Source organism: Scyliorhinus torazame, chromosome 29 (assembly GCF_047496885.1).
Source record: "Scyliorhinus torazame isolate Kashiwa2021f chromosome 29, sScyTor2.1, whole genome shotgun sequence".
Lineage (NCBI taxonomy): Eukaryota > Metazoa > Chordata > Chondrichthyes > Carcharhiniformes > Scyliorhinidae > Scyliorhinus > Scyliorhinus torazame.
In genome coordinates this window covers 7236194-7261360 of record NC_092735.1, presented here as the reverse complement: position 1 = coordinate 7261360, position 25167 = coordinate 7236194, and the positions used below count along the sequence as shown (strand labels likewise).

Here is a 25167-nt window from a genome sequence, read left to right as displayed (position 1 = left end):
TCTCCCTGACCCGGAGGCGGGGTCTCCGAACTCGCTACAATTCCACTCTGTCAATTTCGGGCCAATTTCAAAACCCACGACGTGGTTTGGGGCTGAAATCTCCCACGTTCTTAACGTCCAATTTCTATTTCTGTGGATTCAGCCTCCGACCCCCCCCCCCCGGGGTGCGATCTGAGGCTCAGTCCCCCCACCCTGGGGTGTCTCTGAGGCTCAATCCCCACCCTGGGGTGTCTCTGAGGCTCAGTCCCCTCAGTAGCCGCAGCTCCGGTTGTTACTCTGACTGTATCCGGATTGTATCTGTTTTTTGATACATTGCTGCTCCCTTCCCCACGTGGTTCCATGGTGTAATGGTTAGCACTCTGGACTCTGAATCCAGCGATCCGAGTTCAAATCTCGGTGGAACCTGCTTGTTTTTAAAAAAAGAAATCTCTTTTTACCACGAAATATTGTGCTCCCCCCAGATTGTGAAGTTAATTCAGCCGTTCTGAACTGGCATTTCCCCCCCTTTTAAAACACTTCAGATGGTCTGCAGAAGAAATTCACTCCAAAAACAAACGGGGGATCAGCAGCAGATTCACTGGGGGAGAGAAAGTCTGTCTCATTGCTTCTCTTTTTTAAATAAATGTTTTATTAAAGTTTTTCCAATGAGCGTTTTTACATAACAAAAATAGAAATACAGATAGTAATAAAAAATAACAATAAACATAGCCCAAAGCTTACACAACTTGCACAACACAATTTTTTTAAAAACAGAACACGGTGGGTTTTGTCTCCATGCCCAACTCACATTATATCAACAGTACCGCCCCCCCCCCCCCCCCCCACTGCTGACAATTACTGCTCCCCTAGAAAGTCAAGGAAAGGTTGCCACCGCCAGGAGAACCCCATCAAGGACCCTCTCAAGGCGAACTTTATTCGCTCCAGGCTGAGGAACCCCGCCATGTCGCTAACCCAGGTCTCCACACTCGGGGGTTTCGAGTCCCTCCACATTAACAGAATCCGTCTCCGGGCTACCAGGGAGGCAAAGGCCAGGACCTCGGCCTCTTTCGCTTCCTGCCTCATTTCTTCTCTTGAGCATTTAGTCCCTTAACCCCTCGCTGCCCGGAGGGTTTTGTTATTCATATCCCTTTCCCCTTCTTTTGGCAATTGGTTCAAATCAGTGCCCTCTTGTCCTCGGGATGATGCGGAGCAACTCCCATTATTCCCAAATTCTGGCTGTAATCTGCTGCTCTCCGCTCATTGGTTTGAAAATCATACCAATTAATCCCTCCCAATTTAGAAAACAATATCAAAAGCCAGAAAGAACTTTTTGAAAGGGCAAATCATGTTTAGCCAGCTGAATTGAGTTTTTGATGAGGTAGCAGAGAGGGTTAATGTGGGTAATGTAGTTGATGTGATGTACATGGGCCTCCAGAAGGCATTTGATAAGGTGCCACATGAGAACGAGGTTAGAATGCGTGGAATAAAGGGGACAGTGATAGTGTGGCTACAAAGTTAGTTACATTGCTTTGCGGTGAATGGAGGAAGGTTTGTAGTGGAGTTTCCCAGGAGTCGGTGCTAGGATCCCTGATTTTATACAGTAACGATCTAGACCTGGGTGCACAGGGCACAATTTCCAAACCGGCAGCGGACACAACACTTGAAAGTATTGTGACCTGTGAGGATGATAATGGTCATCTTCAGGAGGAAATAGGCAGGCTGGTGGAATGGACATATAAGATTTTATTAAGATAAGTACAAAGTGTTCATTCTGGCAGGAAGAACACATAAGATGTAATGAAAAATATATTTTTTAAAATATATTTAGAGTACCCAATTGTTTTTTTCCAATTAGGGGGCAATTTAAGAACAAAGAACAAAGAAAATTACAGCACAGGAACAGGCCCTTCGGCCCTCCAGCCTGCGCCGATCCAGATCCTTTATCTAAACCTGTCTTCTATTTTCCAAGGATCTACTTCCCTCTGTTCCCCGCCCGTTCATATATCTGTCTAGATGCATCTTGAATGATGCTATTGTGCCCGCCTCTACCACCTCCGCTGGCAAAGCGTTCCAGGCACCCACCACCCTCTGCATAAAAAACTTTCCACGCACATTACTTTAAACTTTCCCCATCTCACCTTGAAATCGTGACCCCTTGTAATTGACACCCCCACTCTTGGAAAAAGCTTGTTGCTATCCACCCTGTCCATACCTCTCATAATTTTGTAGACCTCAATCAGGTTTCCCCCTCAACCTCCGTCTTTCCAACGAAAACAATCCTAATCTACTCAACCTTTCTTCACAGCTAGCACCCTCCATACCAGGCAACATCCTGGTGAACCTCCTCTGCACCCACTCTAAAGCATCCACATCCTTCTGGTAATGTGGCGACCAGAACTGCACGCAGTATTCCCAATGTGGCCTAACCAAAGTCCTATACAACTGTAACATGACCTGCCGACTCTTGTACTCAATACCCCGTCCGATGAAGGCAAGCATGCTGTATGCCTTCTTGACCACTCTATCGACCTGCGTTGCCACCTTCAGGGTACAATGGACTTGAACTCCCAGATCTCTCTGTACATCAATTTTCCCCAGGATTCTTCCATTGACCGTATAGTCCGCTCTTGAATTCGATCTTCCAAAATGCATCACCTCGCATTTATCATAACATAGAATTTACAGTGCAGAAGGAGGCCATTCGGCCCATTGAGTCTACAACAGCTCTTGGAAAGAGCACCCTACCCAAGGTCAACACCTCCACCCTATCCCCATAACCCAGTAACCCCACCCAACACTAAGGGCAATTTTGGATACTAATGGCAATTTATCATGGCCAATCCACCTAACCTGCACATCTTTGGACCGTGGGAGGAAACCGGAGCACCCGGAGGAAACCCACGCACACACGGGGAGGATGTGCAGACTCCGCACAGACAGTGACCCAAGCCGGAATCGAACCTGGCACCCTGGAGCTGTGAAGCAATTGTGCTATCCACAATGCTACCGTGCTGCCCTTTGCCTGGTTTGAACTCCATCTGCCATTTCGCTGCCCAACTCTCCAATCTATTTATATTTTGCTGTATTCTCTGACAGTCCTCCTCGCTATCTGCAACTCCACCAATCTTAGTATCATCTGCAAACTTGCTAATCAGACCACCTATACCTTCGTCCAGATCATTTATGTAAATCACAAACAACAGTGGTCCGAGCACGGATCCCTGTGGAACACCACTAGTCACCTTTCTCCATTTTGAGACACTCCCTTCCACCACTACTCTCTGTCTCCTGTTGCCCAGCCAGTTCTTTATCCATCTAGCTAGTACACCCTGAACCCCATACGACTTCACTTTTTCCATCAACCTGCCATGGGAAACTTTATCAAACGCCTTACTGAAGTCCATGTATATGACATCTAGAGCCCTTCCCTCATCAATTAACGTTGTCACTTCCTCAAAGAATTCTATTAGGTTTGTAAGACATGACCTTCCCTGCACAAAACCATGCTGCCTATTTTCTTCTATTTTCTTTCAAATGTGAATAGATCCTATCCCTCAGTATCTTCTCCAACAGTTTGCCTACCACTGACGTCAAGCTCACAGGTCTATAATTCCCTGGATTATCCCTGCTACCCTTCTTAAACAAAGGGCCAACATTAGCAATTCTCCAGTCCTCCAGGACCTCACCCATGCTCAAGGATGCTGCAAAGATATCTGTTAAGGCCCCAGCTATTTCATCCCTAAGTAACCTGGGATAGATCCCATCCGGACCTGGGGACTTGTCCACCTTAATGCCTTTTAGAATACCCAAAACCTCCGCCTTCCTTATGCCGACTTGACCTAGAGTATTTAAACATCCATCTCTAGCCTCAACATCCGTCATGTCCCTCTCCTTGGTGAATACCGATGCAAAGTACTCATTAAGAATCTCACCCATTTCCTCTGACTCGACGCATAATTCCCTCTTTTGTCTTTGAGTGGGCCAATCCTTTCTCTAGTTACCCTCTTGCTCCTTATATATGAATAAAAGGCTTTGGGATTTTCCTTAACCCTGTTTTTTAAAAAATATATATATTTATTAAAGTTTTTTAACACAATTTTCTCCCTTACAAACAATAACCCCCCCCCCCCCCTCATAACAAAAAAATGAGAAATCGCGCAGAGCAAGATATATACATGGCAAAATGATATATTTACACAGCTTTGTACACTGGCCCTCACCCGTACGTGCCAGTTTCCCCAACACTTCATGTTATCTCTTGCTCATCCACCCTCCCAGGCAGTCCCCCCCCCCCCCCCCCCCCCCAGGACGTTCCCCCCCCCCCCCTAAGGTTGCTGCTGCTGCTGACCGACCTTCCTCTAACGCTCCGCGAGATAGTCTAGGAACGGTTGCCACCAGCCTGTAGAACCCCTGCGCAGACCCTCTCGAGGCGAACTTAATCCTCTCCAACTTTATGAACCCAGCTATATCATTTATCCAGGCCTCCAGGCTGGGGGCTTCGCCTCCTTCCACATTAGCAAGATCCTTCGCCGGGCTACTAGGGACGCAAAGGCCAGAATGCCGGCCTCTTTTGCCTCCTGCACTCCCGGCTCGTCCACTACTCCAAATATAGCTAGCCCCCAACTTGGCTTGACCCGACTTTCACCACCTGAGATATTGCTCCCGCCACTCCTGTCCAGAACCCCTCCAGTGCCGGGCATGACCAAAACATATGGACATGGTTTGCCGGGCTCCCTGAGCACCTTCCACATCTGTCCTCTACCCAAAGAACCTACTCACCTCGCCCCCGTAAAGTGTGCTCTGTGGACCACCTTAAATTGTATCAGGCTGAGCCTGGCACACGAGGAGGAATTAACCCTGCCTAGGGCATCAGCCCACAGACCTTCCTCGATCTCCTCCCCCAGCTCCTCCTCCCATTTACCCTTCAACTCTTCTGCCAGCGCTTCCCCCTCTTCTTTCAACTCCTGGTGTATTTCCGACACCTTGCCCTCCCCGACCCATACACCCAAGATCACCCTATCTTGAACTTCTTGTGCCGGGAGCAACGGGAATTCCCTCACCTGTCGCCTCACAAAAGCCCTCACCTGCATATATCTAAAGGCATTTCCCGGGGGTAACTTGAACTTCTCCTCCAGTGCCCCTAGGCTCGCAAACGTCCCGTCGATGAACAGGTCCCCCATTCTTCCAATCCCCGCCCGATGCCAGCTCTGGAACCCCCCGTCCATCTTCCCCGGGACAAACCGGTGGTTACCCCTGATCAGGGACCACACCGATGCTCCCATTGCACCCCTGTGCCGTCTCCACTGGCCCCAGATCCTTAGCGTTGCTGCCACCACCGGGCTTGTGGTATACTTTGTCGGTGAGAGCGGCAGCGGTGCCGTCACCAGCGCCCCCAGGCTCGTTCCTTTACAGGACGCCATCTCCATCCTCTTCCATGCTGCCCCCTCTCCCTCCATAACCCACTTGCGGATCATCGCCACATTTGCTGCCCAGTAGTAGCTTCCCAGGTTTGGCAGCGCCAACCCTCCTCGGTCCCTACTGCGTTCCAGGAACCCTCTCCTTACTCTCGGGGTCTTATTCGCCCACACAAACCCCATAATACTCCTGCCTACTCTCTTAAAAAAGGCCTTAGTGATCACGATGGGAAGGCACTGAAACACAAACAGGAACCTCGGAAGGACCACCATTTTGACCGACTGCACTCTACCCGCCAGCGAGAGCGGTAACATGTCCCATCTTTTGAAATCCTCCTCCATTTGCTCCACCAACCTCGTCAGATTCAGTTTATGTAGGGTCCCCCAACTCCTGGCTATCTGGATCCCCAGATACCGAAAGCTCCCCTCCGCCCTCCTCAGCGGTAGGTCTCCTATCTCTCTTTCTTGGTCCCCCGCCTGTAATACAAAGAGCTCACTCTTCCCTACATTGAGCTTATAGCCTGAAAACTCCCCAAACTCCCTTAGAGTCTGCATGACCTCCACCATCCCCTCCATTGGATCCGCCACGTACAGAAACAGGTCATCCGCATATAGCGACACCAGATGCTCTTCTCCCCCTCGGACCAGCATCCGACTAGCCTTTTCCCCATACTCGTAGGTCGCCCCCTGCGCTTTCCTCCACTGTGCCTCCGCCTTCCCTGTCGTCAACAGGTCAAACTCCGTCTGGAGCCGTCGTCTTTCCCCAAGTAATCTTTCTTCCGGGGCCTCTGCGTATCTCCTGTCCACTCTCAAAGTCTCCCCCACTAACCTCTCCCTTTCCATACCCTCTGTCTTCTCCCTATGAGCCCTAATGGAGATTAGCTCTCCCCTGATCACCGCCTTCAACGCCTCCCATACCACCCCCACCCACACCTCCCCGTTGTCGTTGGCCTCCAAGTACCTTTCGATACACCCCCTCACCTTCCCACACACCACCTCGTCCGCCAGCAGTCCCACATCCAGCCGCCACAATGGGCGTTGGTCCCTCTCCTCTCCCAGCTTCAGTTCCACCCAGTGCGGGGCATGGTCCGAAACGGCTATGGCCGAATACTCCGTCCCCTCCATCCTCGGGATGAGCGCCCTACCCAAAACAAAGAAATCTATCCGGGAGTAGGCTTTGTGTACATGGGAGAAGAAAGAAAATTCCCTGGCCTGCGGCCTTGCAAACCGCCATGGGTCCACTCCCCCCATCTGATCCATAAACCCCCTAAGCACCTTGGCCGCCGCCGGCCTCTTTCCAGTCCTTGATTTGGAGCGGTCCAGTGCTGGATCCAACACTGTATTGAAGTCCCCTCCCATTATCAGGCCTCCTATCTCCAGGTCCGGAATGCGCCCCAATGTGCGCTTCATGAATCCAGCATCATCCCAGTTCGGGGCGTATACATTTACCAACACCACCCACGTCCCTTGCAGCCTACCGCTCACCATTACATATCACCCTCCATTGTCCGCTACAATAGCCTTGGCCTCAAATGACACCCACTTTCCCACCAATATTGCCACCCCTCTATTCTTCGCGTCCAGTCCCGAGTGGAATACCGGTCCTACCCATCCCTTTCTTAACCTGACCTGGTCCGCCACCTTCAGGTGTGTCTCTTGGAGCATGACCACATCCGCCTTCAGTCCCTTTAAGTGCGCGAACACTCGAGCCCTCTTCACCGGGCCATTCAGACCCCTCACATTCCACGTTATCAGCCGGATTGGAGGCCCCCCCCCCCCCGACTAGCCATCTCCTTTTCTGGGCCAGTCCCATGTCCACGCCTCCTTCACTCCCTCACCCTCCAGTCCCCCAAACGGGGGACCCCCGTCCCGACCACCTCTTCTGTGTCCCATTCCCTTTCGGCCAGTGCAGCAGCAACCCTTCCCCCCCCCCCCCACTTCCCTCCCTCCCCTCCCCCCCCCCCAGACCCCTGTCTTGCTTTTTTGCTCCCCCCATGTCACTCCCGTAGTCAGCTGACGCCTGCTGACCCCGGCTTCCCCCGCTGTCCCATTGACCTCCCCGTGTGGGAGTCTCCCAATCAATATGCGTTCCTTCGTTCCCCTTCCCGCCTTTCTTCCCGCACTTTCCAAAGCCCGCTCCGCCCCCCTCTGGCGCAGCTCCTGCCTTGTCTCTCTCCCCAGCCCATGTAACATTTCCTGCGCGTGATTGACTCCCTATATACAACAACCATCACACATCAAACCCCAAAACATCTCCCCCACCCTCACAAACCCTCATTTAGAGTCCAACTTTTCGGCTTGTACAAAGGTCCACGCCTCTTCAGGCGTTTCGAAGTAATAGTGTTGGTCCTTGTATGTGACCCACAGTCGCGCTGGCTGCAGCATTCCGAATTTCACTTCTTTCCGGTGCAACGCCGCTTTGGCCCGGTTGAAACCCGCTCTCTGCTTTGCAACCTCCGTGCTCCAGTCCGGGTATATTCTGATCTCTGCATTGTCCCACTTACTGCTCCGCTCCTTCTTGGCCCATCTCAGGACCCTCTCTCTGTCCGTGAACCGGTGGAACCTCACCACCATCGCCCTTGGCGGCTCATTTGCCTGGGGCTTCTTCGCCAGCACCCGATGTGCCCCGTCCAACTCCAACGGCCTCGAAGGGGCCTTCGTGCCCATCATCGTCTCGAGCATCGTGCCCGCGTATGCCCCGGAATCAGCCCCCTCCACTCCCTCAGGGAGACCCAGGATCCGCAGATTCTTTCTCCTCGACCTGTTCTCCAGGTCTTCGAGTCTTCCCGCCCACCTCTTGTGTAGCGCCTCGTTCTGCTCCACTCTCACCGCCAGGCCCACGAGCTCGTCCTCGTTCTGACTGACTCTTTTCTGTACCTCCTGGATCTTAGCTTTGTGGGCCTTCTGAGTGATCTCGAGTCCTTCAATTGCCGGAAGCATAGGCGCCAACATCTCTTTGCGCATCTCCTCGCGCTGCTCCTCGAAGCAGCGCTTGATGAACTCCTGCAGCTCCCCTTTGTCCCTGGCCGCCGCCATTTTGTTTTCTTTCCCTCGCTTCTCCCGTTGCTCCAGTGCCGCTCCTTTGGCCGTTACACTTCTGGTCCGTTTCATAGAAGTTGGAGGGGGACCTCTCTCTTCCCTTCCCCATGGGTTGCGTCAAAAAAAAGTTCCGTTGGGGCTCCTCTAACGAGCCCGAAAGTCCGTGGTAGAGGGAGCTGCCGAATCGTGCGGCTTAGCTCTGCATAGCCGCAACCGGAAGTCCTTAACCCTGTTAACCAAAGATATTTCATGACCCCTTTTAGCCCTCTTTATTGCGTGTTTGAGATTTGTCCTATTTTCCCGATATTCCTCCGAAGCTTCATCAGATTTAAGTCGCCTAGATCTTATACATGCTTCCTTTTTCATCTTAGCTAGTCTCACAATTCCACCCGTCATCCATGGTTCCCTAATCTTGCCATTTCTATCCCTCATTTTCACAGGGACATGTCTGTCCTGCACTCTAATCAACCTTTCCTTAAAAGACTCCCACATTTCAAATGTGGATTTACCCTTAAACAGCTGCTTCCAATCCACATTCCCTAGCTCCTGTCGAATTTTGTTATACTTGGCCTTTCCCCAATTTAGCACTCTTCCTATAGGACCACTCTCGTCTTTGTCAATGAGTATTCTAAAACTTACGGAATTGTGATCTCTATTCCCAAAGTAATCACCGACTGAAACTTTAACCACCTGGCTGGGATCATTTCCCAATACCAGGTCCAGTATGGCCTCTTCCCGAGTTGGACTATTTACATACTGCTCTAAAAAACTCTCCTGGATGCTCCTTACAAATTCTGCTCCATCTACGCCTCCAACACTACATGAGTCCCATTCAATGTTGGGGAAGTTAAAATCTCCCATCACGACCACTCTATTGCTCCTACATTTTTCTATAATCTGTCTACATATTTGTACCTCTACTTCACGCTCGCTTTTGGGAGGCCTGTTCCCAACAATGTTACTGCACCCTTCCTATTTCTTAGCTCTACCCATATTGCCTCAGTGCTCGAATCCTCCATCGTGCCCTCCTTAATCACAGCTGTGATATCATCTCTGACCAGTAATGCAACTCCTCCACCCCTTTTACCTCCCTCTCTATCCCTCCTGAAGCATCTATACCCTGGGATATTTAGTTGCCAATCTTGCCCTTCCCTCAGCCAAGTCTCAGTAATACCAATAACATCATATTCCCAGGTACTAATCCAAGCCCTAAGTTCATCTGCCTTACCTGCTACACTTCTCGCATTGAAACAAATGCACTCATTTGAAACAAGACCACCTGTCCCTTTGCGTTCATCATCTCTTCCCTGTCTACTCTTCCCCTTAGTCACATTGAGTTTATTATCTAGTACCTTACTGGCTTTAGCTGCTGCCTCTTGACTGACCTCTAACTTCCTAATCTGGTTCCCATCCCCCTGCCACATTAGTTTAAAACCTCCCCAACAGTGTTAGCAAAAGCACCCCCTAGGACATTGGTTCCAGTCCTGCCTAGGTGTAGACCATCCGATTTGTAATGGTCCCACCGCCCCCAGAACCAGTTCCAATGTCCCAAAAATCTGAACCCCTCCCTCCTGCACCATCTCTCAAGCCACGTATTCATTCTGACTATTCTTGAATTTCTACTCTGACTGTCTCGTGCCACTGGTAGCAATCCTGAGATTACTACCTTTGAGGTCCTACTTTTTAACTTATCTCCTAACTCCCTAAATTCTGATTGTAGGAACTCATCCCGTTTTTTTACCTATATCGTTGGTGCCTATATGCACCACGACAACTGGCTGTTCACCCTCCCATACCTTCAATATGTCCTGCAGCCGATCTGAGACATCCCTGACCCGTGCACCCGGGAGACAACATACCATTCGGGAGTCCCGTTTTCGACCACAGAAACGCCTGTCTACTCCCCTTACGATTGAATCCCCTATGACTATAGCCCTGCCAGTCTTTTTCCCGCCCTTCTGTGCAGCAGAGCCAGCCACGGTGCCATGAGCCTGGCTACTACTGCTTTCCCCTGGAGAGTGCGGCCAATCCACCTACCCTGCACATCTTTGGGTTGTGGGAGGTGAGACCCACGCAGAAACAGGGTGGATGTGCAAACTCCACACGGACAGTGGAAAGGGCCCAGGATCGAACCCGGGTCCTCAGCGCTGTGAGGCAGCAGTGCTAACCACTGTGCCACCATGTCGCCCCATAATAAAAAATAAAAGGGACATTTCTTAAGAGGGTTCAGGAGCAGAGGGATCGGGGGGAGGGGGGGAGAGGGCTGGTATCTGTGCATTAATCACTGAATGCAGCAGGGTAGGTTGACAAGATGGTTAATAAGACATACCTGCACTGCTGTCTCACAGCGCCAGGGACCCGGTTTCGATTCCGGCTTGGGTGACTGTCCGTGAGTAGTTTGCACGTTCTCCCCGTGTCTGCGTGGGTTTCCTCCGGGTGCTCCGGATTTCTCCCACAGTCCAAAGATGTGCAGGTTAGGTGGATTGGCCGTGATAAATTGCCCTTCAGTGGACAAACGGTAGGTGGGGTTATCAGGATAGAGCAGGGACATGGGCCGAGGTTAGGGTGCTTTTTCGGAGGGTCGGTGCAGACTCGATGGGCCACATGGCCTCCTCCTGCACTGTAGGGATTCTATAGGATATAAAGTACTTCGGCAAGGAAACTATGGCGGTCCTTTCTAAAACACTGGCTCAGCTTCAAATGGAATATTGTCTCTACTCTGGGTGCCGAACTTCAGGAAGAATATAAAAATGTGAGGAAGGGAACACTGAGAGAAGATTTGATTGAGGTGTTTAAAATCCCAAACAGCCTGAACTGATTAGACAGACACCATTCCCAGTGATGGGAGAGGATCGGGAAGCAGAGGGCACAGATTTGTGGTGTCTTGGGCAGTGAGTGGTTGGGATCCGGGACGCAGCGGCCTAGAGAGTGTGGTGGAGGCAGATTCGAATGTGGTTTTCAAAGGGATTGAATTTCATTATTTGAGGAGCAGAAATCCGCAGGATTACAGGGAATGGGGAGTGGAACTAGGTGAGATAGCATGGTCAGAAAGGGTTGAATGGCCTCCTGTAATGATCCTACAATCACCATCATTTGTTTGAACCAATTATTTCAAATCTGTTCCTATGTTTTCTTGCCCGTCTGGTTTCTCCTCATTTACTTCATTGTAGTCGCTCAAATAAAATACAAACTTCTGTAAGGAAAACATCTCCACATTACGGAAATTCCAATCCCCCCCACGACCAGAAAATCTCCTAGGCTCCAGACCCAGGATCTTGACGAACTTGTTAAATTGTTAGAATTGGACACAATCCCTCAGCTGGGGTCGAACCACTGAGTTGGAAAGGTTTAGCATGACCGTCTCGCTTTTCTACTCAATTTCCCAATGGGCATTGAGTATAAAAATTGGCAAGTCATGTTGCAGCTGTATAGAACCGTAGTTAGGCCACACTTGGAGTATAGTGTTCAATTCTGGTCGCCACACTACCAGAAGGATGTGGAGGCTTTGGAGAGGGTGCAGAAGAGGTTTACCAGGATGTTGCCTGGTATGGAGGGCATTAGCTATGAGGAGCGGTTGGATAAACTCGGTTTGTTCTCACTGGAACGAAGGAGGTTGAGGGGCGACCTGAAAGAAGTTTACAAAATTATGAGGGGCATAGACAGAGTGGATAGTCAGAGGCTTTTCCCCAGGGTGGAAGAGTCAATTACTCGGGGGCATAGGTTTAAGGTGCGAGGGACAAGGTTTAGAGGAGATGTACGAGGCACGTTTTTTTACACAGAGAGTAGTGGGTGCCTGGAACTCGCTACCGGAGGAGGTGGTGGAAGCAGGGACGATAGTGACATTTAAGAGGCATCTTGACAAATACATGAATAGGATGGGAATAGAGGGATACGGACCCAGGAAGTGTAGAATTTTTTAGGTTAGACGGGCAGCATCGTTGGTGCAGGCGTGGAGGGCCGAAGGGCCTGTTCCTGTGCTGTACTTTCCTTTGTTCTTTAACCCCCCGAGATCTCTGCACTCCACCTGTTCTGGCCTCTTGTGCATTGCTGATTACCATCGCTCCAACATTGGCGACCATGCCTTCAACTGCCAGAGTCCTGAACTCTGGCATTCCCTCCCTAAACCTCTTAAACTATCATGGTCTTCTTTGAAGACACTCCTTGAAACTTAACTCCATGGTTGTCGGAGGATGAATATAGTTGGGATAAAGACATGGGTGGTGGTGGGGGTGATGGGGAGGGGGGGGGGGGGGGTGGAATGTAAAATAAAGGGTAAACATCGGGAGCATCTGATACAGATGGTGCACCATCACATGAGTAAGTAACTAAAATCTGATAGAAAGCGGAAACAAATAAATAGGAATGTTTTTGTTGAATAACAGCTGACTATAGCATTCTTAACGAAAAAGGCAAACCCTGGGGGACCCCCACTGAGGCCCAAACACAAGACAAATTGATAAGCGAGCGTTTGGCCGCGAGTTCTAAGATCTCCTTATTTGACTCCGTGTCAAATTGTCCTTGGTGGAAGCTCCTGTGCCGCGCATGTCAATCGGAAATATGAAAAAACAAGGCTCGCTCCTTGGGGAGCTCCGGAGGTGACGGTGCAGAGGCAGGAAGAGAAACTGGTGATCGTGACTCTCTGGTTACGATTCGATAGCTGAGAATGGAGCCAGGCGAGGGCAGCCCAGAGCTGCTGGACAATAGTGGACAGCTATGGGGAGCGGTTCAATAAACTCGGTTTGTTCTCACTGGAACGAAGGAGGTTGAGAGGCGACCTGATAGAGGTATACAAAATTATGAGGGGCATAGACAGGGTGGATAGTCAGAGGCTTTTCCCCGGGGTAGAGGGGGCAATTACTAGGGGGCATAGGTTTAAGGTGCGAGGGGCAAGGTTTAGAGTAGATGTACGAGGCAAGTTTTTTACACAGAGGGTAGTGGGTACCTGGAACTCGCTACCAGAGGAGGTGGTGGAAGCAGGGACGATAGTGACATTTAAGGGGCATCTTGACAAATACATGAATAGGATGGGAATAGAGGGATACGGACCCAGGAAGTGTAGAAGATTGTAGTTTAGTCGGGCAGCATGGTCAGCACGGGCTTGGAGGGCCAAAGGGCCTGTTCCTGTGCTGTACTTTTCTTTGTTCTTTGTTCTTTGTTCTAGGTGTTGCAGGAAAATGATGTTGGTCAACCTGGCCAAAGTCTGCACAAAGGTCAAGAAGAATGAGGAGGGAAAGTTTGTCACAGTCATGGAGAAGATCATTTGTAACTTGATAAAGTGTTTAAAATCGGCCTGATATCTCTCTCCTTCTCCTCCTGAAGTCCTCCCATATGGCTGTACGCAGAACTCCAAGTGAGGCCTGACCTCTGGGTTATATATCTGCAGCTTTAAACATTCAGTGGCGGCCATGGAGTGAGTGGTCGCCCATTGGTGGCTCCCGCTCAAGGTGGCATTCTAGAAATGGTCCTCTGTCACCCGGATTAAGGGGAGTTGATTGGTGAAAGGTGCACGGGCACGGAGAGGTGGTGGGGCTCCGCCGGTGAGTCCCGCTTATGGCTTACTTGACCGGTCAAGGAGGCCGCAGCTTGAGCGAGAGGGCATTCAAGGTGTGGCGCAAGAAAAGATGGCGGAGAGTGCTGGGGCACTGGTCTACCGGGCAATGGGTGGGATTCCTAAATGTAAAGTTCCAGCAGCGGAGGCTGGAGGCCTCCGAGGGCCGGGCGAAGGTGGTGGGGCCGCTGAGGGCGGTGATTGAGAGAGCGGGGCAGAGGTTGGAGGTCCAGGGCCCGGCACTCCAGAAAGTGGAGGAGTCGGTGGGGGAACGTGAGGGACGGCTGGCCTCGTTGGAGGTGCTTGTGTTGGAGTGCCGAAAGAGCTTGAGGGAGAAGGTGGAGGACCTTGAAAATTGGCCAAGGAGGCAAAACCTACGGATTGTGGGGCTGCCTGAAGGGATCGAGGGAGTGCAGGCCACAGAATTAGGGGCACCGTCTCAATATGTTCCAGACGTTGGTGGTGGAGGAGGTCTCTGACCATCCCCCCTGTAATGACATGTAGACTGACATGAGACTAAGGGGTTCATCAGAACACTCGGCTGTGGCACGACCACGAGAGGGCTCTACACAACTCATTATAAAACCAGACACACACTAGACCCTCCCTCTCACTCCTGGCAGGGACGGTAGGATTAGAACATAGAACAGTACAACACAGAACAGGCCCTTCGGCCCTCCATGTTGTGCCGAGCTTTGTCCGAAACCAAGATCAAGCTATCCCATTCCCTGTCATTCTGGTGTGCTCCATGTGCCTATCCAATAACCGCTTGAAAGTTCCTAAAGTGTCCGACTCCACTATCACAGCAGGCAGTCCATTCCACACCCTAACCACTCTCTGAGTAAAGAACCTACCTCGGACATCCCTCCTATATCTCCCACCCTGAATCTTATAGTTATGCCCCCTTGTAACAGCTACATCCACCCGAGGAAATAGTCTCTGAACGTCCACTCTATCTATCCCCCTCATCATGTTATAAACCTCTATTAAGTCGTCTCTCATCCTCCTCCGCTCCAAAGAGAAAAGCCCTAGCTCCCTCCACCTTTCCTCATAAGACCTACCCTCCAATCCAGGCAGCATCCTGGTAAATCGCCTTTGCACCCTTTCCAATGCTTCCACATCCTTCCTATAGTGAGGTGACCAGAACTGCACACAATACTCCAAATGTGGTCTCACCAGGGTCCTGTACAGTTGCAGCATAACCTCACGGCTCTGAAACTCAAGCCCCCTATTAATAAATGCTAACACACTATAGGCCTTCTTCACGGCTCTATCCACTTGAGTGGCAACCTTCAGAGATCTGTGGACATGAACCCCAAGATCTCTCTGTTCCTCCACATTCCTCAGAAACCTGCCGTTGACCCTGTAATCCGCGTTCAAATTTGTCCAACCAAAATGAATCACCTCGCACTTATCAGGGTTAAACTCCATCTGCCATTTTTCAGCCCAGCTCTGCATCCTCTCAATGATACGGACCCAGGAAGTGTAGAAGATTGTAGTTTAGTCGGGCAGCATGGTCAGCGCGGGCTTGGAGGGCCGAAGGGCCTGTTCCTGTGCTGTACATTTCTTTGTTCTTTGTCTCTTTGCAGCCTACAACAGCCCTCCACCTCATCCACTACTCCACCAATCTTGGTGTCATCAGCAAATTTACTGACCCACCCTCAGCCCCCTCCTCCACGTCATTGATACAAATCACAAATAGCAGAGGACCCAGCACTGATCCCTGTGGTACATCGCTGGTAACTGGTCTCCAGTCTGAACATTTTCCATCCACCACCACCCTGGGGGCGCAATTCTCCCATCGGGAGACTAAGTCCCGATGCCGGAGTGAAAACCGGAGTGTTACATTCCGGCGTCGGAGGCCGCTCCCAGCCCCCTATTCTCCCGCCCCCGGGGGGGGGCAAGGAGCGGCGCCGGGCCTTGGCGGCGCGTAAAAGCGGCACCGTGTAAATGACGTGACCGGCGCCGCGTAAATGACGTCACCCGCGCATGGACAGGTTGGCCGGCACCAACCCGCACATGGACAGGTTGGCCGGCACCAACCCGCGCATGGACAGGTTGGCTGGCACCAACCCGCGCATGGACAGGTTGGCCGGCACCAACCCGCGCATGGACAGGTTGGCCGGCACCAACCCGCGCATGGACAGGTTGGCCGGCACCAACCCGCGCATGGACAGGTTGGCTGGCACCAACCCGCGCATGGACAGGTTGGCTGGCACCAACCCGCGCATGGACAGGTTGGCTGGCACCAACCCGCGCATGGACAGGTTGGCTGGCACCAACCCGCGCATGGACAGGTTGGCCGGCACCAACCCGCGCATGGACAGGTTGGCCGGCACCAACCCGCGCATGGACAGGTTGGCCGGCACCAACCCGCGCATGGACAGGTTGGCCGGCACCAACCCGCGCATGGACAGGTTGGCTGGCACCAACCCGCGCATGGACAGGTTGGCTGGCACCAACCCGCGCATGGACAGGTTGGCCGGCACCAACCCGCGCATGGACAGGTTGGCTGGCACCAACCCGCGCATGGACAGGTTGGCCGGCACCAACCCGCGCATGGACAGGTTGGCTGGCACTAACCCGCGCATGGACAGGTTGGCCGGCACCAACCCGCGCATGGACAGGTTGGCCGGCACCAACCCGCGCATGGACAGGTTGGCCGGCACCAACCCGCGCATGGACAGGTTGGCCGGCACCAACCCGCGCATGGACAGGTTGGCCGGCACCAACCCGCGCATGGACAGGTTGGCCGGCACCAACCCGCGCATGGACAGGTTGGCTGGCACCAACCCGCGCATGGACAGGTTGGCTGGCACCAACCCGCGCATGGACAGGTTGGCCGGCACCAACCCGCGCATGGACAGGTTGGCTGGCACCAACCCGCGCATGCGCAGTTGCCGTCCTCCCCGCGGCCGCCCCGCAAGAAGATGGCGGATCGATCTTGCAGGGCAGCGGAGGAAAGGAGGTCCTCCTTCAGAGAGGCCGGCCTGCCGATCGGTGGGCACCGATCGCGGGCCTGACCCCTTTTGAGCCCCCCCCCCCCCCGGCGCCGGCAGGAAGCCGTCATGTTGGGGAGGCTGCTCGGCCCATCCGGGCCGGAGAATTGCCGCTCGCCCATTACCAACGGCAAGCGGCGAATCTCCCAGTGGCCAGCCGTGATTCTCGCCGCGCCGGTTTGGGGGGCGGGGGGGGGAGAATCGCGGGCGGGCATCGGGACAGCGTGGCGGGGCTCGCGCAGCGCCCGGGCGATTCTCCCACCCGGTGTGGGGGGGGGGGGGGAGAATTCCTCCCTCTGTCTTAGCACCAGAATCGGCTGGGTCACCACATGTGGCCTAGACCCCAGTTGTACAGTTCGTCATTATCACTGAGTTACTAGAGTTAGATCAGCAGAGTGTCGAACTCATTGATCTAGTTGTTGTTACTGTTCAACTTACTTCAAGGACTGGAGTGTCTTTCAACGTCGTCTATGGTCAGGCGGAACTTATGTTAATCAAACAGCAGAACGTAACAGCCCCGAGGTGGACTGAGTGGACAGGGAGCTGAGGAGGAGGCTGAAGGTGGGGAAGGCTCCGAGGGCGATGGTGGTGCAGCTGCCTCGCTTCCTAGACAAGGAAAAGATTTTGAGGTGTGTGAAGCCAACAGGAAAGTGCCCCTGGGAAGATAACGGGCCGAGGGTGCACCAGGACCAGGGTGCAGAGTTTGCCAAGAGACAGGCCGGGGATAATCGCCCCTCCAGAAGGAAGAGGTGAAGTTTGGGGCGTTGTACCCCACTCATTTGTGGGTCACGCATCAGAGCCGGGAGTTATACTTCGACACGCCGGAGGAGGGCTTTCGGTGGTACGTCCAGGGCTTGGATGGCCCGGTCAAAAGTGCATTTTCTCACATTTAGGGCAGCACAGCATGCACAGTGGTTAGCACTGTTGCTTCACAGCGCCAGGGTCCCAGGTTCGATTCCCGGCTGGGTCACTGTCTGTGCGGAGTTTGCACGTTCTCCCCGTCTGTGCGTGGGTTTCCTCCGGGTGCTCCGGTTTCCTCCCACAGTCCAAAGACGTGGCATTAGGAGAATTGGCCATTCTGAATTCTCCCTCCGTGTACCCGAACAGGCGCCGGAATGTGGCGACTAGGAGCTTTTCACAGTAACTTCATTGCAGTAAGCCTACTTGTGACAATAACGATTATTATTATTATTTAAGGAGTTTGAAGGCTGACGTTGTGTTTTTGCAGGTGACACACCTGAAGTTAGGGGACCAGACGAGGATGAGGAAGGGCCGGGTGGGGCAGGTATTTCCCTCGGGGTTAGATATGAAGACGAGGGGGGGATGGTGTTGCAGTATTGTGACAGATCCAGGAGGGGGGGCGGGGGGGGGAGGTCGGTGATGGTGAGTGGGAAACTGGAGGGACGCTCCTGGTTCTGGTGAATGCGGACGCCCCAAATTGGGACAATGTGGTTTTTGTGAGGCGGGTCGTGGTGAAGATTCCGGACCTGGAGCCGCACCGGCTGATTGGTGGGATGATTTTAACACGGTTCTGGGTCCAGGGTTGGATTGGTCGTGTCAATGTGGGGTTACTGGCGGACAAGGGGCTCTGTGAGAGGGTGTCCACCCGGAATTATGTGCAGCTGAATAAGACAGGGGAATTTCGGCCTCCACATTGTGGGAGGCGCTGAAGGTGAGGGGGGGGGGGGGGGGTGGGGGTGATGTTGGTGGAGGACATCTTGAGGGTGGATGGGAGGTATCCGGTGGCACCGGAGGGGACGTTATTGAAGGAGAGGCAGGGGCTCCAGGTGGAGTTTGGGCTCGTGTTTACGGGGGAGGCGGTGGGCCAATTGTGCAGAGCCGGAGGGGGGCGATAGGGGAGAAGGCGAGTCGGATGCTGGCACATCAGTTGAGGAAGCAGATGGCGGCGAGGGAAGTTGGAAGGATGACAGACGAGAGGGGCACGAGGTGACGGAGCCGGAGGGGGTGAATGGGGTCTTTGAGATTTTTTAATCGGGGTCTGTGTAACCTCAGCAGAGGAGGAAGGGATGAGACAGTTTCTAGATGGGTTGGAGTTCCCGAGGATTGAGGAGGTGAAGGTGGAGGGACTGGGGGCCCCGATCAGGCTGAGGGAGGGTTTGGACTGTGTGGGGTCGATGGAGACGGGAAAGGTCCCAGGCCCGGACGGGGGACCCGTGCTGGTGATGTTTAATGCATCAAGGGTGGGGAGGGGTTTGGAGGGGGCTGGAGGGGGGGGTGGGTTTGGAGCTTCTCCCCCCTCCCCCGCCCCAATGCTGTCTCAGGCCTCGATTTCACTTGTCCTAAATAAGGATAAGGTCCCGGAGCAGTGGGGATCGTACCGTCCGATCTCGCTGCTGAATGTAGCTGCAAATGTGTTGGTGAAGGTGTTGACGACACGGATAGAGGAGGGTGTGCTGGCAGTGATGGGGAGGACCAGACGAGGTTCTTGAGGGGGGCAGCAGTTGTCGGCGAATGCTCGGAGGTTGCGCAATGTTATTATGATGTCCTCGAAGGGTTGGAAGGTTGAAGTAGTTATGGCAATGATCGCGGAGAAGGCGTTTGACCGAATCGAATGGGAGCGTTTTGAAGTGTTGAGTAGGTTTGGGTTTGGACAGGAGTTTGTGATTGGGTTCACCTGTTGAATAAGGCGCCTAAGGTGAGTGTTTGAACAAACAAGGTCAGCACGGGGTATTTCCGATTGCGCCCGTGGACAAGGCAGGGGCGGCAGCTGTGCCCGCTGCCCTTTGCCTGAGCGATTGAGCCGTTGGCAATGGTGCTTAGGAATTCGGGGGGTGGAGGGGAATTGACGGGTGGACTCTTCCACCCTGGGGAAAAAGCTTCTGACCATCCACTCTGTCCATGCCCCTCACAATCTTGTAGACCTCTATCAGGTCACCCCTCAACCTCCGTCATTCCAGTGAGAACAAACCGAGTTTATCCAACCGCTCCTCATAGCTAATGCCCTCCATACCAGGCAACATTATGGTAAATCTTTTCTGCACCCTCTCTAAAGCCTCCACATCCTTCTGGTAGTGTGGCGATCAGAATTGAACACTATACTCCAAGTGTGGCCTAACTGAGGTTCTATACAGCTGCAACATGACTTGCCAATTCCTATACTCAATGCCCCGGCCAGTGAAGTTTTCAGAGACAGGATGCGGAAAGGCTATGAAAGGGATTTGAAAACAAAGGAGTGAATGTTAGAACCAAGGCATTGGTGAACTGGAAGGCAGTGTGGGTGAACGATGACAGGGATGAAGGGAGTATGGGATCTGGTGTGAATTCTGATACAAGCCGCCAAGATTTGGATGAGATGAAGGCGGTTGGCTGAAGGCGAAAAGTTAGTCAGAAGTTTGAATGATTGAGGTTGATGGTCACATTAACATGAAGGTTTGAGCAGCAAACCAACGGTGATGGACGATTGTGGAAAGGGGTGATCTCGCTGTCGGAATGGATACAGAATTAGGATTGACTCTTCACACAACCATCAATAAAAGCAACCTCAGTGATACGGTAACCAGTAAAACTCAGATTCGTCACCCTGACTATCAACCTCAATCCCACCCACTGCAGTTAATGGCAGCGACCCTGCAGCACAACACAGGAGCCCATGTTTAATTGTTATGTGGTAGTAGAGCATCCGCAACCAACGATAGGATTGGCTCAACTCTGACGGCCCTCATATTTTGAAGACTATTTTATTTTCCTTTATTCTATCATGAATAGACAAATTGTTAGCACAGGTAGAAATAAATTTGAAATACGAGGGGCTGGTGGCCTACTCCTGTCCTCATTCATATCTTCAAGTGATTACAGACACATGGTTGCAAGGTGACCAAGGCCGAGACTGGAGTGTTGCAAGACTGTAAGACCATAAGACACAGGAGCAGAATTAGGCCACTGGGCCCATCGAGTCTGCTCCGCCATTCAATCATGGCGGATATGTTTCTCATCTCCATTCTCCTGCCTTCTCCCCATAACTACTGATCCCCTTATTAATCAATAACCTATCTATCTCTGTCTTAAAGACACTCAGTGATTTGGCCTCCACAGCCTTCCACGGCAAAGAATTTCATAGATTCACCGCCCTCTGGGGGGAGAAATTCCTCCTCATCGCTGTTTTAAAGGGTCGTCACTTTAGTCTGAGATGATCAGGGATAGTCAGCATGGCTTTGTGAAGGGTAGGTCATGCCTCACAAACCTTATCGAGTTCTTTGAGAAGGTGACTGAACAGGTAGACGAGGGTAGAGCAGTTGATGTGGTGTATATGGATTTCAGTAAAGCGTTTGATAAGGTTCCCCACGGTAGGCTATTGCAGAAAATACGGAGGCTGAGGATTGAGGGTGATTTAGAGATGTGGATCAGAAATTGGCTAGCTGAAAGAAGACAGAGGGTGGTGGTTGATGGGAAATGTTCAGAATGGAGTTCAGTTACAAGTGGCGTACCACAAGGATCTGTTCTGGGGCCGTTGCTGTTTGTCATTATTATCCATGACCTAGAGGAGGGCGCAGAAGGGTGGGTGAGTAAATTTGCAGACGACACTAAAGTCGGTGGTGTTGTCGACAGTGTGGAAGGATGTAGCAGGTTACAGAGGGACATGGATAAGCTGCAGAGCTGGGCTGCGAGATGGCAAATGGAGTTTAATGTAGAGAAGTGTGAGGTGATTCACTTTGGAAGGAATAATTCTTGTACGTGTGGATGAGCAGAGGGATCTAGGTGTCCATGTACATAGATCCCTGAAAGTTGCCACCCAGGTTGATAGGGTTGTGAAGAAGGCCTATGGAGTGTTGGCCTTTATTGGTAGAGGGATTGAGTTCCGGAGTCAGGAGGTCATGTTGCAGCTGTACAGAACTCTGGTACGGCCGCATTTGGAGTATTGCGTACAGTTCTGGTCACCGCATTATAGGAAGGACGTGGAGGCTTTGGAGCGGGTGCAGAGGAGATTTACCAGGATGTTGCCTGGTATGGAGGGAAAATCTTATGAGGAAAGGCTGATGGACTTGAGGTTGTTTTCGTTGGAGAGAAGAAGGTTAAGAGGAGACTTAATAGAGGCATACAAAATGATCAGGGGGTTGGATAGGGTGGACAGTGAGAGCCTTCTCCCGCGGATGGATATGGCTGGCACGAGGGGACATAACTTTAAACTGAGGGGTAATAGATATAGGACAGAGGTCAGGGGTAGGTTCTTTACGCAAAGAGTAGTGAGGCCGTGGAATGCCCTACCTGCAACAGTAGTGAACTCGCCAACATTGAGGGCATTTAAAAGTTTATTGGATAAACATATGGATGATAATGGCATAGTGTAGGTTAGATGGCTTTTGTTTCGGTGCAACATCGTGGGCCGAAGGGCCTGTACTGCGCTGTATTGTTCTATGTTCTATGTTCTATATTGAGCCCACTGCTGGTGAGGACATTTAATACATAAATACGTAGAAGATAGGAGCAGGAGGAGGCCGTTCGGCCCTTCGAGCCTGCTCCACCATTCATCACGATCATGGCTGATCATCCAACTCAATAGCCTAATCCTATAGATACAATGAAGCAAGAGAGAAGGGAGTCCTCCCCCCAACAATGTCGCAGGTCTCAATTTCATTGATCCTGAAACAGGAGAAGGATCCGGACCAATGAGAAGGATCTGTGGCCGCAAACGAGACTCTAGGATGGTGTGTTGCCTCCCTAGGGTCAAGGATGTCTCGGAGCGGGTACAGGACATTCTGGAGGGGGAGGGTGAACAGCCAGTGGCCGTGGTACACATTGGTACAAACGACACAGGTAAAAAAAGGGATGAGGTCCTAAAAGCAGAATACAGGGAGCTAGGAAGGAGGTTAAGAGATCGGACCTCGAAGGTAGTGATCTCAGGATTACTACCGGTGCCACGAGCTAGTCAGAGTAGAAATGACAGGGTATATAGGATGACTACGTGGCTGAAGAGATGGTGTCAGGGGGAGGGTTTCAGATTCCTGGGGCATTGGGACCGGTTCTGGGGGAGGTGGGACCTGTGCAAACTGGACGGCTTACACCTGGGCAGGACTGGAACTGATGTCCTAGAGCTATTTGCTAGAGCGGTTGGGGAGTGTTTAAACTAATGTGGCAGGGGGATGGGAACCGATGCAGGAAGTTGGAAGGTAGTAAAACAGGGACAGAAACAAAAGGCAGTAAGGGGAAATGTGTAAGGCAGAGAAGCCATAGTCAAAAATCAAAAAGGGCGACAGTACAAGGTACAGTGACTGAGGGGAGCTCAGTGAATAGGACCAGGAATACTAAAAGGAATAAAACGGGGAGTAAAAACATTAATGGTAAGCGACGCGGCAGGTTGTTACATGAAGATATGGGTTCAACGACAAGGAAAATTAGGAGAAAGGTTAAGAGGAAATATAACTTAGGAGAGGTTACTGATCGAGGTGTTAAGATTCAAAATAGAGGTACAAAAGCCAACATAAGTACTTTACCTGAATGCTCGTAGTATTCGGAATAAGGTAAATGAGTTGATGGCGCAAATCATCGTGAATGATATGTCTAGGGCTGGTTTAGCACACTGGGCTAAATCGCTGGCTTTGAAAGCAGGCCAAGGCAGGCCAGCAGCACGGTTCAATTCCCGTACCAGCCTCCCCAAACAGGCGCCGGAATGTGGCGACTAGGGGCTTTTCACAGTAACTTCATTGAAGCCTACTTGTGACAATAAGCGCCTTTAATCTTTCATGATTTAGTGGCCATTACTAAGACATGATTAAAGGATGGTCACGACTGGGAGTTAAATATCCAAGGGTAACAAACTATTAGAAAGGACAGAGTGGATGGTAAGGGAGGTGGTGTAGCTCTGTTATTTAAGGATGATATCTGGGCAATAATAAGAGATGATATCGGTGCTATGGAGGATAAGGTTGAATCCGTTTGGGTGGAAATCAGGAATAGTAAGGCGAAAAAGGTCACTGATAGGAGTAGTCTATAGGCAACCAAATAATAACATTATGGTGGGGCAGGCAATAAACAAAGAAATAACTGGTGCATGTCGAAATGGTACAGCAGTTATCGTGGGGGATTTTAATCTACATGTCGATTGGTTTAACCAGGTTGGTCAAGGCAGCCTTGAGGAGGATTTTATAGAATGTATCCGCGATAGTTTCCTAGAACAGTATGTAATAGAACCCACGAGGGAACAAGCCGTCCCAGATCTGGTCCTGTGTAATGAGACAGGATTGATTAATGATCTCATAGTTAGGGATCCTCTCAGAAGGAGCGATCACAATATGGTGGAATTTAAAATACAGATGGAGGGTGAGAAGGTAAAATCAAGCACTAGTGTTTTGTGCTTAAACAAAGGAGATTACAATGGGATGAGAGAAAAGCTAGCGAAGGTAGACTGAGAGCAAAGACTTTATGGTGAAACAGTTGAGGAACAGTGGAGAACCTTCCAAGTGATTTTTCACAGTGCTCAGTAAAGGTTTATACCAACAAAAAGGAAGGAGAGTAGAAAGAGGGAAAATCGACCGTGGATATCTAAGGAAATAAGGGAGAAAATCAAATTGAAGGAAAAAGCATACAAAGTGGCAAACATTAGTGGGAGACTAGAGGACTGGGAAATCTTTAGTGGGCAACAGAAAGCTACTAAAAAAGTTATAAAGCAGAGAAAGATAGGTTATGAGAGTAAACGTTCTCAGAATATAAAAACAGATAGTAAAGGTTTCTACAAATATATAAAACAAAGAGTGGATAAGGTAAATATTGGTCCTTTAGAGGATGAGAACATAGAACATAGAACATAGAAAAATACAGCACAGAACAGGCCCTTCGGCCCACGATGTTGTGCCGAACCTTTGTCCTAGATTAATCATAGATTATCATAGAATTTACAATGCAGAAGGAGGCCATTCTGCCCATTGAGTCTGCACCGGCTCTTGGAAACCGTGCTGCCCTTAAGAACAAATAAATCTACACTATATCATTCTACCGTAATCCATGTACCTATCCAATAGCTGCTTGAAGGTCCCTAATGTTTATGACTCAACTACTTCCACAGGCATGCCCCCACTACTCTCTGGGTAAAGAACCTACCTCTGACATCTCCCCTATATCTTCCACCATTCACCTTAAATTTATGTCCCCTTGTAATGGTTTGTTCCACCCGGGGAAGAAGTCTCTGACTGTCTACTCTATCTATTCCCCTGATCATCTTATAAACCTCTATCAA

General features: G+C 51.3%; 1 non-coding gene across 1 annotated transcript; it reads left to right on the top strand.

The window, feature by feature from the left end:
• Positions 1 to 333: 333 nt before the first annotated feature.
• trnaq-cug (transfer RNA glutamine (anticodon CUG)) lies at positions 334 to 405 on the top strand. Its single transcript has one exon. It is a non-coding gene; the product is annotated as a tRNA-Gln (tRNA).
• The last annotated feature ends 24762 nt before the right edge of the window (positions 406 to 25167 follow it).